Source organism: Corvus moneduloides, chromosome 1 (assembly GCF_009650955.1).
Source record: "Corvus moneduloides isolate bCorMon1 chromosome 1, bCorMon1.pri, whole genome shotgun sequence".
NCBI lineage: Eukaryota > Metazoa > Chordata > Aves > Passeriformes > Corvidae > Corvus > Corvus moneduloides.
The window spans coordinates 54,692,056-54,707,020 of NC_045476.1; the positions used below are offsets into that span (position 1 = coordinate 54,692,056).

A 14,965-nucleotide genomic window follows, 5' to 3' on the forward strand; every position below is an offset into this window, starting at 1 on the left:
CAGAGCCAGAGAAATTCTCAGCCTAAATATATTAATTATATTTGTCTCAGATGGATTAACTGTGCAGAAGAGGAGGCAGTTAGGTCTCTCTTACACACCAGTTTGCTTTCTCTCTGCTTTGAGTGGTTGGGCATAAGGCTTCATCAGTGGTCTATGTGATCATAAAATATTGACTAGAAATAAGAACGGATGTGCAGGATCTCTTTCATTCTGGCAGCAGAGCTATATCAGAATGGTACACGTTCCCCTTTCTTCTCACATTCTCACACAAGACCAGCTGAGGTTTTTTACAAAGTACTTATCTAAAAAAAATTTCCATGGATATCAGCAAAGGGAATATAATTAAGCTTCATTGGTTATACACAGCAATGCCTTTTAGAATTTTGCACTGAAATATCTGAAAGATAAAGTCTTGGTAAAAAGTCAAGTGTTTCTTCCTGTTTATAGAACATTGTTTTTTGCCTGGAGTTTTATCTTGAACAATAATTCTGCATTCAAGGTCATTTATGACTCTTTTACGTGTAATCTTATTATCTTCCTAACACGGAAAGTAAGAATGTAAATAGGAAATAACTATGGGGCTTTTCTTTAGAAACCATGCATTTTGTTGCTTGAGTTTCTGAATTGTCTTGAACGTAACTCAGCTTGTTAAGAGCATTAGAATAGAAATCCAGCTGGGCAAAACCTTGCACAGTAGTATGAGGTCATATTTTCAGAAACTCAGTTCATCTAGTCAGTAGTCTGCTTTTGAAAGAGTGCTAGCATGCCTTTCAAGGATAAGCATTTAGAAGTTTAATTATTCAGTCTCTAGCAACAGGTTCTGTAGAGAGTTTGTACCTCATGTAGCTGTTCCCTCTGGCAAGATCCCCCTGATATTTGGCAAAGCATGCGTGCATTTCAACCGACTTTACTTACTTTAAGGTGACTGATAATATCCTGTCCTTCTCAGCTGGTAGCAAATGTGACTATATCTGCTTATATTCTTGGTTGTGCACAATAAAAACTCTCGTGTGTGTCTAGTGATTCATCTTGGCTAGATGAATTTACAGTGTTTGTGCTTTCTAAATTTTCTGGTCAGGACTTGCATCTATGCCAGTCACCTGCAATGCCTGGTATCCATATGACCAGCTTCTCCAGTGTCACCCTGTTGTAAATTGTGCAAATACTGGAAAGCATTTCAAATTACTTCCTTAGGCAATACTACAAACCTGGCCTACTGTTTTCAATAGCTATAGCAACTGAAATTATTCCTCCTGTAAATAAGTAATTTTATTCTTGGTTTGTCTTACCTTTTCCCAGAACATTCTTATTAAATTTATATAAGCATCCTTCTGTAACAGGCTGATTAAAAGAGAAGAACTGCATTTCATCCTGAGCTCATGTGCAAATATTTCCTCAGTTAACACATCTCTCCATTCCCAGTAGGATTAGATCATTGTATGTCTGATATTTCATAAGAATTTGCTGCTGGTTTGATAAACTGAAAAGACGGCATCTTCTTTACCACAAAGTTCTTTGCCCCACAAAAAAAAAAAAAAAAGGCCATACTGTAATAAATAATAAATATATAGTACAGCTTCCTAAGATAGATTCCAAGAATTTTATGTGCTGTAATTTAATCCTTAGAAAACCAGAGGATATTAAATGAACTAAACTGTCTTAGCCAGAAATCTCTGATTTGGGCTGCTCTTTGATGTTTATATCTGAAAGTCTTTGATGTCTTAAAATTGTTTCAGAAATTAGAAAAAAATCTTGACTTTGTAAATCATTTTGTGATTACATAAATGACAATATGATGATGAATGGCACAGTATTCACAAAAATGAATCATTTCTCTGAATATTAAGTTAATCAAAAAACCAAGATTGTCTAGTATGAGCTCCTAGTGCTTTAAAGATCCTTTGGCACTCCAGATGCACAATGAAACAAAAATAGTGTAGCCTTATTATAAGCACCTTTCCACATCTGCAATCCTGTTATATAATAAACTCTTGTTCTTTTGTAGCAAGATTGCAGTGGTTCTTTTTTTCTTTCTTTTTTATTATTAATTTGAAACATGTGGGGAGAGGGTAATCCAGTAAGCCATAGGCATTTCATATCAGGGCTTTCATGCAATCATATGTAACATCAACCATCTGGGTGGAAGGATAGATAGAACTTGCTTTATATCGATAGACTGTGAATGATAGCAAGGAGCAGAAAGAGTAGAGTTCTAATGAATATTACATATTTACTTCTACAAACATAGGACCATTGATGGAACAAGCTGGTTTTGCTATTAAATAAAATAGCAAGCACTAGGCAATGTTTGTTGCATTTACAGCATTTCGAAAGTATAACATTGTAAGTGGATGCAAATGGGTACACATGAAAAACAAAAGAGAACAAGGTGCATGCATATACATGTGTAAAAAGAGAGATTTCTGCCAGCAATGTATTTTTCTGATTGGTGAAAAAATGACATTTTGAAATTCACCAAACCTAGTGATTAGGTAGACAATTAAAAGATAATAATTTAGAAACCAGATGTCTGCTTCCATTTTGAGCAAAGAGAAAGCATTTTCTCTGAAAACACATTCATTTATTGTTTATTTTCAAAGTGAACCTTAAAATTAAATTGCAGTGTTTGGAAGAAAAAAAATTAAATAGACATCTGAAAGAAATAGAATCTATTTATAATTTTACCTTTTTGATGTCAGAAGATATCCTAGAGGAAAGCCTTAGGGATATAAATTCTTCTCAGACTTACAGTAAAGGCATGCAATTTTTTAAGATGCATTATCCTGTATCAAAGTTTTTTGAAAACCTGATAAAAATTTAAGAGTTCGTGCATCTGAAAGATTAAAACCAACAACCAATGCAAACAGTTAAAATTATTTACAGTCCTGTGAAATCCAAACTGCACACATGTGGAGTACTCTGTACGTTGTAAAAACTGCAGTTCAGTCTGGAATTCTGTACAATAGAAGTAGAGAGAAAAATATATGGCACGCAATATCTTTGCCTGTAGAGTACAAATTAGTGAGTTTCTACTCTGTGTTTAAGTAACATATTGTCTAATCATTAAGACAATTCTATGCTGATGTTTTCTTTTAATGCAGCATTCTAGGTGTTTATTGTCTGTTCTCTACAAATGACAGACTAGGAACAAATTCCAAGCTAAGAAACTGAACACTGAAATTACACTCTGTTTGCATGAATAGTTTTGTAAATATTAGAAGGCTAATCTTCCAGATTAGTTTTTTAGATAGTTAATAGTTTGACTGACTGTTGTTGCTGCTTGCATGAGTAGTGAGCATTCTACACCACTCCCAGCCTTTTGCATTCAGTACTTCATTTTAAAGAAGAACCAAAGCCATAAACCAGGAAATCACTTAATAACTTAATAAGTTCTCATGAAGTGAATGGCACTACTTCTACATGGGTATCTATGAACACAAGTAAGTGGTTTGCCTTTTTGGTACCAAAAAGCTCAGACCTATTGTATCAAAATATTCTGCTGTATTTAATGTATATTTCCTCAGATGCCACGAACACAGATACATTCAAGAGCTTTTATTTTAACCTAAATAAACTCTTCATGGAAACTTTTTCAGAAACTGAAGATGAGGGAACATGCCTTATACTCCTGTGGGGAAGAAGAGTGCTCTTTCAAAGGAAAAAGACAATGGGGTTCAGAACTCCAGATTTCAAGGATCAGAATCATAGAAATGCAGTTTGCAGGGGATATTTGGAGGTCTCCACTAAAAGTTTACTTTTGCTAGCTGGCTCTAGTTAAGACATATCTTAGTGCTACCCTGCCCAGGAAGAAAAAGGATGTTTCAGTACTGTACAACCTGTCTACCAAAATTAGGATGTTTTTGTCATCTTTGTATCTCCCCTTCTAGTAGTTGTGGGTTGCTAGGTTGCTGATAGATCATTCCTTAGTCTCTTTGTCAGATTAAACAACTCCAGCTTCTTCAAAATGCATCACTGTAACCTCTTGGTTTTTGACATCCCTCAGATTCCAGAGGGCTCCAAACTAGGCTTCGTTTTCCTTATACAGCTTCACCAGTGCCATCACAAGACAACAATAACTTCACTTGGTCTGATCCCATGCCCCCCCACCACTCCCCCCAGATATAGTCCAACACATGGTCTACCTTCTTTGCAGTTTGCAGTACTGGTTTGCATTCCACCTGTAGTCCATCACAACCTTGCCATTTCCCAACCTGTGTGGGTACATGAGGTTGTTCTGAGCCAGATTCAGAATCCTCATGATGTTTATGTTGGTCCGATCCTCAAGAATCCTTTGAATTAAAGCTTTCCAACTCTTCATGTCAATCATTCTTCATTATCAGTAATATCTGCAGATTTACCTGAGGACATATTCTGTGTAACTACCTAAGCTGTTGATGGAAATGCTGAACAATATGAGTCCCAGTACCAAACCATAGGGTACTTTGCTTATTACCAACTGGAACTCAAAGCATTGATTCTACTATACCTTTACTGTGGTGGTAGAGCCAATTTGCAATGCATTTAACAAACTGTTCTTTCAGTCCATACTTCCTCAGCTTTCACAGAAAATCCTTTTGGGGACAGTGCCAAAAGCCATCCTGAAGACTGGATATCTGTTATTTTCCTCGTGCCTGTTCAACAAGCCATCTCATGACAGCAAGCAATCCAGCTGGTCAAGTCTGAACTAGTTATTCATGATTGCTTTCATGTGTTTGAAGATGGATTCTAATGGGGCATGCTTCACAGTCTTTACAGGGATTGATATGCCTTAAAATTGCCCAAGTTCTCCTTTCATTTTTCCTAAAGATGAACATAGTGTTAACCATTTTTGGTTGCAAGGGATTTCCCTGATAACCACAGGGTTTTTTTTCAGACACTGTAACATTGCAAACTCTGCAGCCAGCTCTTCCAGTGGCCTTGGATGAGTGCCACCCATCTCCATTATCTTTAAATTTCTCTCAGAAATACTTACCATGTTTCTACTGCATTATTTGGTTTCCATCTCTTCACCAAATTACATTGGTCAACACAGAGGTGTAAGATCAGGTATTACCTGTGGAAACCAAGACAAAACTCACAAAGTCTACTTCAACTTCTTCTGTATCGTTTCTCAGTAGCTTTTCTACCTCAACAAATTCACATTTTTTCTTAATTTTACTTTGCAAATAACTTCAGAGTCTTGTTCCATCACCTTTTATGCCCCTGCCTACTTTTAGCTCAGACTAGATATTGGTCTGCACATTGTCTCTAAATACCAAAGAAATGTATACTATAAATGTGCTTTTTCATTTGTTTTCTTTCCACTTCTTGCATGTTCTCATTGCATTTCAATTAATCAGAAAAATTCTCATTTAGCCAAAAGAAAAACTAGTTAGAGGTCTTAGACCAGTCAAGTGGCTGCATTAGGCTGCACTGGTTCCTGATGTTCCAATCATCACTTTCTGACTTGTGAAGCTGAAATGAGAAGGGATCTCCATAGCCTGATAGACAAAATTGGCTTCTATGTCTTCTTGGTGATTTTCTGTAAGCAGTCTGCTCAGGAAACATGAAAAGTAAAATGGGAAACAGTGGCAGGTAAAATCTGAAAAGTCCAGGTTTCAGAAGGGACCCACTCAATTCTTTTGTCTTGTTTTCTGTCAGTGTTTGAGAATTTCTCTCAGCTGTGGAAAAAAAAAAATAAAGTTTATTTTCAAACCTTTGACTTCTTGCCCCTTTGAAGCTTTTATTTTTCCAAGAATTTTTTTGTCAGCCTCAAGACCAGCTGCATAACAATATGTTCTATCATCAACTGAAAACAGCACCTGTGATTGTAGCTGCAGAACGGTATTGTAAATTTCTTCTTTTTCACCCCTCTGAGAATTATTTTGTAAGAGTTCTAACATGCATATATATGGCCATGAGGAAACTTTGCTGAATCCATTGTGGCTGAAAAGAGCACCAGGTTAAGTATGTCTGTGAGAGACTTTATGTCGCTACCTAGATTTGCAGTTGGTTTAATTCAATTTATTAATTTTCTTTTAATTTTTTGGTAATATAATGATTTTGAATATTAAAATGTTATTAGCCTGTACTCCCTGCTCTCCCAGCTTCTTTAAATCATTGTTTCTATGTTTGTCTTTGAATAATAAATCTAATAATGTCAACTCTTTCAAAAATACACAATGCAGTTAAAACGTGGTTTAAAATATTCTGAAGAAGTTAACTATATTACTAAATAGCAAATGAAAAAAAAAAAAAGAACAAATTATGTGATTGCTTCAGAATGCATTAAGAAACTCCCTTTCAACACAGGCTTAGAGGAATGACTCAAGAAATCCTGGGAAAAAATCTCTCATAGCAATAAAGGCTAAACCAAAACCATCATGGCTAATCTTCAACATCCTAGGACACTCCTTCTAACTGACTGCTGTGTACTAAGGTATATCAAGTTTTTAATTCACCGATTTTCTACCTGAGCTAAATTAAATGAGATTATATGTCCTTTTTTTACTTCTGAAAAATAGGAAAGAAAATAGATTTGCTCAATTGTTCAATCTTTCTGGAACTAAAGATAGAATGGATTGTTCCATTCCTAACTTATTTTCTCTGGATCTGGTCTCACAAATGAGATAATCCCAGAGAGGTTTAGCTTTGAAAGCAAAAGCGAGTGATTTGACTTTCCATGAGTTTGTGAGCCAGGATTATCTATCAATTAAAGAATTAAGCTAGTAGACCAGACACAGTGGGTTTTTTCTTAGCTTTGCAACTAATGTATTTCAGTTACCCAATGCAAATAATCGACCCTGCTTCTCTTCAGTTTATCCTTTCACAAGGTGATATACTTACACATTTTGCTGGTGTAGTATTTACATACTTATACTTGCAATTTAGACCCTTTCTAGCAGTGTTTGAATAGGAGCAAGTATGAAAAGACAAAGTAGCAGAATAATATTACTTTCTACTACTCACTCTAGTGTGAGCAAAACATGCCATAGCCAGGACCCTGTATTTATGTGGGTAGCAGTAAATATCTGCAGGTCCTTCTTTATGTGTTTACATAATTGCACTTGTGGTCTGGGGATGTTTTAAACGCAAGGATGAGTTTGTCCATGACTCACAATGTCCTTTGTGCAAATGAAATTGATGCTGTCGTTCCTCACTGTTAGCCTGGGGAAAATCCCTAACGGGGATTGGGATTTCGTTATTCAGTAATTCTCTGAAGCTGGGCAAATCTGAAGCAAAGATGACCTGGGACAGGACGTGAAGAAACTGCATTTACATCAGTGAATGCATTCTATTTATAGAATAGGTGGGCTATGAGTTCTCATTCCTTACTCTCTAGCTTTTAACATGCACTTGGGTACATTTATTTATTTATTATTTGCTTTCAAAATTTACTACTTACATATAGTTTTATTTGCTATTGTGCCCTCAGATCACAGTGTCTATGAGTAGCACTGCAATAGTTACTATGGCTTTTAGGTTCAGCCTTCGTATATTATATTTTCCCTTCACTGGACAGAGTTTGGAATTTGAAAGATTAGAAACATTTTCGATGACAAGATCTTTGGGCTTCATCTGTGTGTGGTAGCCTAGCCAGAACTAACTCCATCCTCCTACTAAATCTCCAACCTACTGGAGAGTAGGAAAGGGTCCACCTTTCCTCCACACCACTGCCATCAAAGTAGTGTAGACACACAACTCCTCCTTCCCCTTCTCCAGCTAGGCTATGACTCTGGTTAGATCCTCCTCCTTTTAAAATACACTCTTTTTTTGGTCATGATGTGCATGAAAATGAATTTTTGTCTCATCTTCTGGTAATGCTAAAGTGTTCAGTAATAGCTGAGCTTTCCCTCTTACTAGTCACAGAATAAATATGGAGGAGGATTCGGTCCTTGCCTGGAATACCCTCTAATCTAATATGTGATGCAAAGCAACATGTTTGTCATAAATCAGAGGGCATAAAAAAGTCTTGCCTTCCTCTTCATGTTGGGGAGGGGCTGGGACAAACACGTCAACAAAAGTCATGTCTGCTCTTCTTGATACTCCCAGGGCAGCACTTTCCCAGGTATTAACTTATTTAGTTCCAAAAACCTTTTACTCATTCATGATGATTATTGCCTTATAACTACTGATAAGCACCAAACTCTGTACTATACAAATATTTCACTTTTGTCAGGACCTAAAATAGAAAACAGGAGGAAGGATAAAAAGTGATGCAATGACCCATGTATAGGGAGGAGGAGAGACAGCTTTAGCATAGCTGTTCAAAAAAATCCAGTATCTTGACTCATTCATATTTCTAATAACCTCAAAAGTTTAGTATGTTATTTTACTTTTACCCAAAACAAATGAAATTGCAGTGTAGGCACCAGTATCTATGTGTCAATGTGTCTATGGGGAACAACTACATTGAAATTTCTTTTTTTAATGAATAGCATGACCAGGTTCCTGAAAATGAGGTATTATTTTGTATTCTAATGAGAATAAACAGAGACAGCTCAAATAATATTTAAAAACCTACATGCAAATTCTCTAGCATGTAGTGAATCATGTAATTGGAAAAAACAACCCTACATGAGATTTTGAAGTAGTCAAATGCTTACCTTGCCCAGATTTTTCTAACAAAATTATAGATTCTTTCATCTCAGTTGGTAGTGAGCAACATGTTTCACCACCTTTGAAACATTTTCTAAAGAAAATGCAGATTCAGGAACATTCAAAACATTTAATCTCGTACTTTAAAAAAATATGAAAAGGAAAAATAAGACAAATTAGTGTTTTCTATGGCACAGATTATTACAGATGTAGTAGACTGGAAAAGTTTTTACTGTGAGTTGAGCATGAAAGGTATTATAAAAACATTTAGGATAGTTTCTTTCCCTACACAAATACACATGAATCAAACAAATGGGTTAAAAATTATATGACTTAAGTAAATGGCTTTGGGCTTCTTTACCTTCTAATGTTAAACCTGTAAGAATATATATAACTAATGCTAGTTCGAGTAACTTTACTATTGCTATTAATATTTTTATTACTAATAACAACATGAATTGTACAAATCAATTACACTGACATTGATGATCCCTTTTTATTCTGTAATCCAGTCAAAATTATTGTGTGTAAACAAAGCAACTGGGAAATCAACTGATTTCCTCATCCTTCAAAATACTGAAAATTGCATCTTTTTCATAGGAGTATATTTTAAACACCTTGTTTAAGACCTACCCTGCTAGAGCAGACTACAAGTTCTATGGCTTCAAATATTCTAGATTGCTTATACCTTTCTGTTAATGTTGCCAAATTTCTTAATGATTCTACGGATGCTTGAGCATGGTAAATTAGTGCAGCTCTGAGCTGTTGTGCCAGACAAAGGCCTGGGATTGGTTAGCCCCAACAGCAAGTGAAAATGGGCTCTATGATTAGAGAGAGAGAGAGAAAGAGGTCAAACAGAGCCGTGAGAAGGGGGAGTTTGGGGGAAAGACTGATAAACCTCAAGAGGTGAGAAGACTAAAGCCCAGGAAGGTACGACTAAACCATGTTCCACATGGAAAGTAAGGACACCAGCCTCTTTTCCTCAGTCTTCAGTAGTAAGACCAGTTGTTCTCCAGGTACCCAGGCCTCTGAGCCGGAAAAAAGGGATAGGGAACAGAATGAAGACCCCATAATCCAAGGGGAAATGGTCAGCAACCTGCTACATCACTTAGACACACACAAGTCTAAGTGTGTGGGGCTGGCTGGGATCCACACAAAGGTACTAAGAGAGCTGGCAGCAATGCTCTCTGTGCCACTTTTCATCATTTATCAGCAGCCCTGGCTAACCAGGGAGGTCCCAAGTGCCTGGAAGTCATCAAATGTGAGGACCATCTACAAAAAGGGTCAGAAGGCGAATATAGGGAAGTACAGGTCTGTCAGCCTGATTTTATTCTGGGAAAGGCCACAGAGCAGATCATCTTGAGTGCCATCAAATGGCATGTACAGGACAACAAGGGAGATCAGGCCCATCAGGCAGGAGTTTATGAATAATCCTGCCAGCAAGTATCTGTGAAAACTTCTGGCAAAGAATGTTACCTTCCCCCAGATCCCAATGGCAGAGGGAGGAGAAGATTTTGCTGCATAGTTTAAAAGGCAGTAAGCAGCACAATAGGTCTAAAGATTTCAGCCCTGCCACTGACATACATGGGAATAATGTGATAGAACATAGGATGAAAACTTTCATTTTACAGCTCATTTTAAAAAAATCTGGCAAATAACAGTAATGCTGATGTATACTTTTTAAATTACATTAGCAGAATCAAACCTTTTAGGTTAGTAAGCAATCGAAGCTTACTCCATGTTGTTAATAAAAAAATGTTCCAGATATATATTAATAATCACTTGATGAACATATATTACATATAATTAATATGAAAATAAATATTAAAAATCATATACCATACATGAAGGGACCAAGTTCTCACAGCTGAATACTTTAATGGGATCTTCTTAAGGTTAAAAGGCTCTAGAACACAAAAGGTTCCAGAAGTTAAATTCTAGATAACTCAAATTGGAGCTATCAATTCGAATTTACCTTGCTGTTCTGTTTGCCATAATTCTTCTGTTTCTATTTGACATTTGTTCTGTTCCTGAGTTCCATTTGCAAACAGAAACAATACTTATTCAATCCACATCTACCAACCATATGATATGGCAGTTGCTAAAGCATGAGAAATGTTTTTAAAAACTCATATGAGATTTTAAATCTTATGTTTAAATCATTACTTATTTACCACAGAAAAAAGAAAAAGGGTGAATCACTCAGCAAAAATAAGCAAACACTGTTCATAATATTAGCTGCTTCCAGTGTGTTGATTGGGAATAAAATGGAAATTCAGTTGGAAAGATACTATGTGATATGGTAACTGGAGACTATTGTCATAAGTATGCTCAAAGACACAAGCTGTTAAGAGCCATTAAGAAGGACTATGAAGAAAAGAAATTCCATGCCCTTAGAAGAATACCATAGCCAGAAGGTAGCAAGGCAGTGGATAGTTGAGAAGCTTGGCAAAGGAAACCTGTTTTCTGGAGATGAGTTTCAGTTCAATCTCCTTACTAGTTGCAGGAGATACACCTGTGAACTCTCAAAAAATCTGTAAATTCCAGAAAAAAATAGAAAAGAATGGAAAAGGATGAATCTTGGTCCCCCATCAAACATACACTTATTCTGTTGATACATAAGCAAAATCTTCATATAAACATAGCTTTCAGACTGACGTTTCCCTGCATTTTACAAATTGTGAGAAGTGGAAGAGAAAAAAGCATTAATTAATGGCTCTAGTACATAATTATATAACAATAAAATTAAATAATTGTAACAAAGATTTGGAAAAATCTAGACTTCTAGGTAAAGAATGCATATTTTATTGCATTCCATTTCAACAAAAAATATTTATGTAACAAAATCAAGATTAAAGAAGCTATGTTTGAATAACATTACATTTTTTCATGCATGCTGATAAAAAGCCAGGAAATTCAAAGTTAAGTTTGACATTCCAACCTTAATGCGTGTCCTGTTCTCAATCCATCCCACCCCTAAGGTTATGATTAAGGAAAAAGTATCATTCATAAAACTTTGCAAGCATGATGAATCCCATCACACCCTAACCACAGCTGTTCATTTCATTTGTCTCTGATCTACCCAAGATCAGGATTTCAAACATTTTGCTTGTCATTTGGTCCCGTATGGGGAAATATCAACAGTTGCTTCTTTAAACTCTTCAAATGGTGTGTAATACTACTGTAAATAAAAATGAACTGCACTTTATTGGCAGAACATACCTAGTTTTATTAGGTTTTGCCCAAAATAGTGATTTTTCCTAATGATTTCCTGTGTCAGGGAATAATGACGTTACTGAATGTCATATTTTTGTCTGAGACAGCCAAGTTGTGAAACCTGATCTTTGTAAGTAGGTGCTCGTATTCAAATTGGAGTCCTGTTAAAGGCAAGCAGTGATGCAGGAATGTATTAATACAGTCAGATGCACATAGGATCAGTTCCTGAAATTACTGCTAGGATCAGACTGTAAAGCTTTGGCTCACCGGATATATTCTGGTTTTCAGAACAGAACCAGTCCCTCAGCTGAACTAGTAAGCTGGACTTCACCTGCTTTGTGAGAAGGGATTTCTCACATATATCATCAACATAAGGAATAAAGTTAATTCTTAAACTGTCTATATGGGTAAACTATTTAGGAAAAGAATTTGCAGAGAATTCTTACAGCCTCAAACTCTAGTCACCGCACTAATATACCCCAGTTTTGTTTGCCTACATACTCTGGATATACATCTTACTATTTTGGTTTTTTTGGTCTTATTCATATACTGCTAATTCTAGAGCTGAGGCTCATCCTACAGAACTGAAGCCAATATTTCCAAGCTTCTCAGACAGTCCGTCAGGAGACACAGACTTCAAGTGGACCACAATGTTCACTACAGGTTCTCCTATCTCTGTGGGAATCAGAAGGTCTCCATCATAACCTGATGCTTGGATAAGATCCAGCAGTTTGATAACATGAGCCCATTTCTAATATCCATATTACTTTTCTTAACTGATGGAGTTGACCAATTCTTTCCGCAAATGAGATTTGGGGAAGTCAGGCTGAGGTAACTTTGTCCTCTGTCCTCACCTCTGTACACATCACCTGTCTCTAGTGTACCAAAGGCTTTCCCAGCCGTTTCACCCAGCAAAGCACTGGTTCCTCTGGTCTGTATTAGCTTTGACCTCGACTTCATCAGCCTCTTCCTTTCTGGTTTTGTTGTAAGGCACTCGAAAAGGTACTGACTTCAGTCAATTTAATTCATTTTATACTTTTTGTTAGACCTCCTTCATCTTCACAATGGACTCAGACACAAAATCTTTGAACATAAACGCTATCACAGTCCAATGTTCACTGCCTATTTAAATTCATAGTGCATTAAGACGTTAGAGGACTCCTTTACTCTTCCAATGATATCACATTCAATCACACTTTGCTATGCTTTCATCTGAATAGCATGGCATTCTTCTAGAATCAAAGAAGCAGTTTTCAACTAGCTTTGCTTAAATATTTCATTTTTTATATTAATTCGTCAGTGGTGTCTGTAGTGCCTTCCTATTCACCACTGACTGAGCAAGTATCAGGATGAGATATCGTCCAAACCCTCTCTATTCCCTTGTGAGCTGGCCCCATCTCCACACATATATTCTGTACTGATCTCATCTGGCCTGCCAGAAACACAAACTGTGAGTCCAACAGGACAGGAACTGACCTGTGTTTTGGGGTAGTAAGGTCCTGATCCATGGACATTACTGCAATTTTAAGTTTAACAAGAAGATCAGACAGCTGCAATGTCAATAATTTGACAGAAATTGCATCAGTGTGCCACAGACTCCTTCTGTTTCTGTTCGTCAGGCCAGAGTTTGAAAATGACAGCAACTGTCCAACTCTTAATGGATCAGTTAAAGGAGAGAAGACTTTTTCCATTCTACAAGGAAAGTGTAGACATTTTTTCAGTTGCATATCTAACTTTTTGTGGTTTCCAAAGCAGACATTATCTTTCAGGGCCTTGCTTAATGAGTCATATCTGATGGAGAGTACCTACATATTTATGCATCTCAGGGTCACCACTGACTTCCAGTGAATTTTCCAGTAAAGCACAGGTCACTGATAAAATCTATAGCATCTCAATTAATAATTCCAAGCTATCAGAGCGGCTGTATTTTCCTGTGTGATATGTGGACAATTTTCAGCACAGGCACACAGCACATGAGGTGATAAAAGGAGTAAAACTATTTCCATAAAAATTCACTGAGTTGAAATACGTGTTAACTTTGCCGCTGCAAAGGATATTTGCCTAAGAGACTTTTTAAGAGAAAATTATTTTCAAAACTGTTGATGACTGGAACATAATTAGGGCTGGACAGGAAAGGATATATATGCTTTTCTGATAGGACTAATAGATGAGAAAAGTTGTTGCGGTTTGGGTTTTAAACACAAACCCTGCATGAGCATCAAGAATCATGTTATAGATGTTTCCAAAGAAGAATAATTTTGGAAATAGCTGCACAGTGGTTTGAAACTGTAGCCATCAGTTCTTAGCATCTCTAAGCATCTTGTAAGCAAAAATTTTAATTGATAAGCAAGTTAAATGAAAATATAGGATAAGAGAGGGGTGAAGGAAGGTAGGAGTCATAGAGCAAACTACATTCTTATTTAAAACAAATCTAGAATTCACTTCGGATCACCTAATCTGGTCTGAAAAGATTTTAGAGTATCAAAGCAGCCTCTTATGAGAGTTAATTCTGCTTCTCTGACAGTCTTGCTTTGTCTAGGTGCTGAAAATCTGTGTCTTGCAGCATTGGATATTCATTATACATTTCCTCAGCTCTATACTTTCCCCAAAGTGACAAAAATCACCAAATAAAAAAAAGTGCCACATACCAGTGGTACCACAGTTCACTGAGTTTATTCTATATAATCTAAAATAGTTAATATAAGAGGAAAAATCAATATTTTAGCAAAGAATAAGGAGGAATAGAAAGTGATACAAAGCAGAAAAAAACCCTGTTTGATGAGAGAATTCACCTTGGTAACAAGTCTTCATTTTCTGCTAGGACCTCCCAGTCCTGTCTCAGTCCTGTCTTTACTGCTTCCTTTAAGAAGCATTAATCTTCCATGGTTTATGTTCTATTACTCTGTGATGCATTATTAGCTTGAAAAGCTTCTCCTTTTACATTCTTGCATTATAAACCTCTTTCAGCTCTGGTTGTCTTTGTAGTTTGTGTCCTGCAAAACTCTGCAGCTAGAGAGGTGAGCAAGGCCTTCTTTCTGAAGACATCTTGGTGAAGGACAGGTCTGTCTGCTACTAAATGCTGGTTTCCTACAGGATGGTAAATTCGTGTGGAGTTTGACATAGAGGTGATGAGTCCGCATTTTTCCATTATTTTATTTCATTATCTGAAGTA

At 36.5% G+C, this 14,965-nt stretch overlaps 1 long non-coding RNA gene across 2 annotated transcripts in view; it reads right to left on the reverse strand.

The window, feature by feature from the left end:
• Positions 1-1,634: 1,634 nt before the first annotated feature.
• Positions 1,635-14,965, reverse strand: part of LOC116444632 — a 32,843-nt gene continuing 19,512 nt past the window's right edge. For both annotated transcript variants that reach the window (XR_004240418.1, XR_004240424.1), the window contains one exon: positions 1,635-5,660. This is a non-coding gene — a long non-coding RNA (uncharacterized LOC116444632). The remainder of the gene's footprint in view (positions 5,661-14,965) is intronic.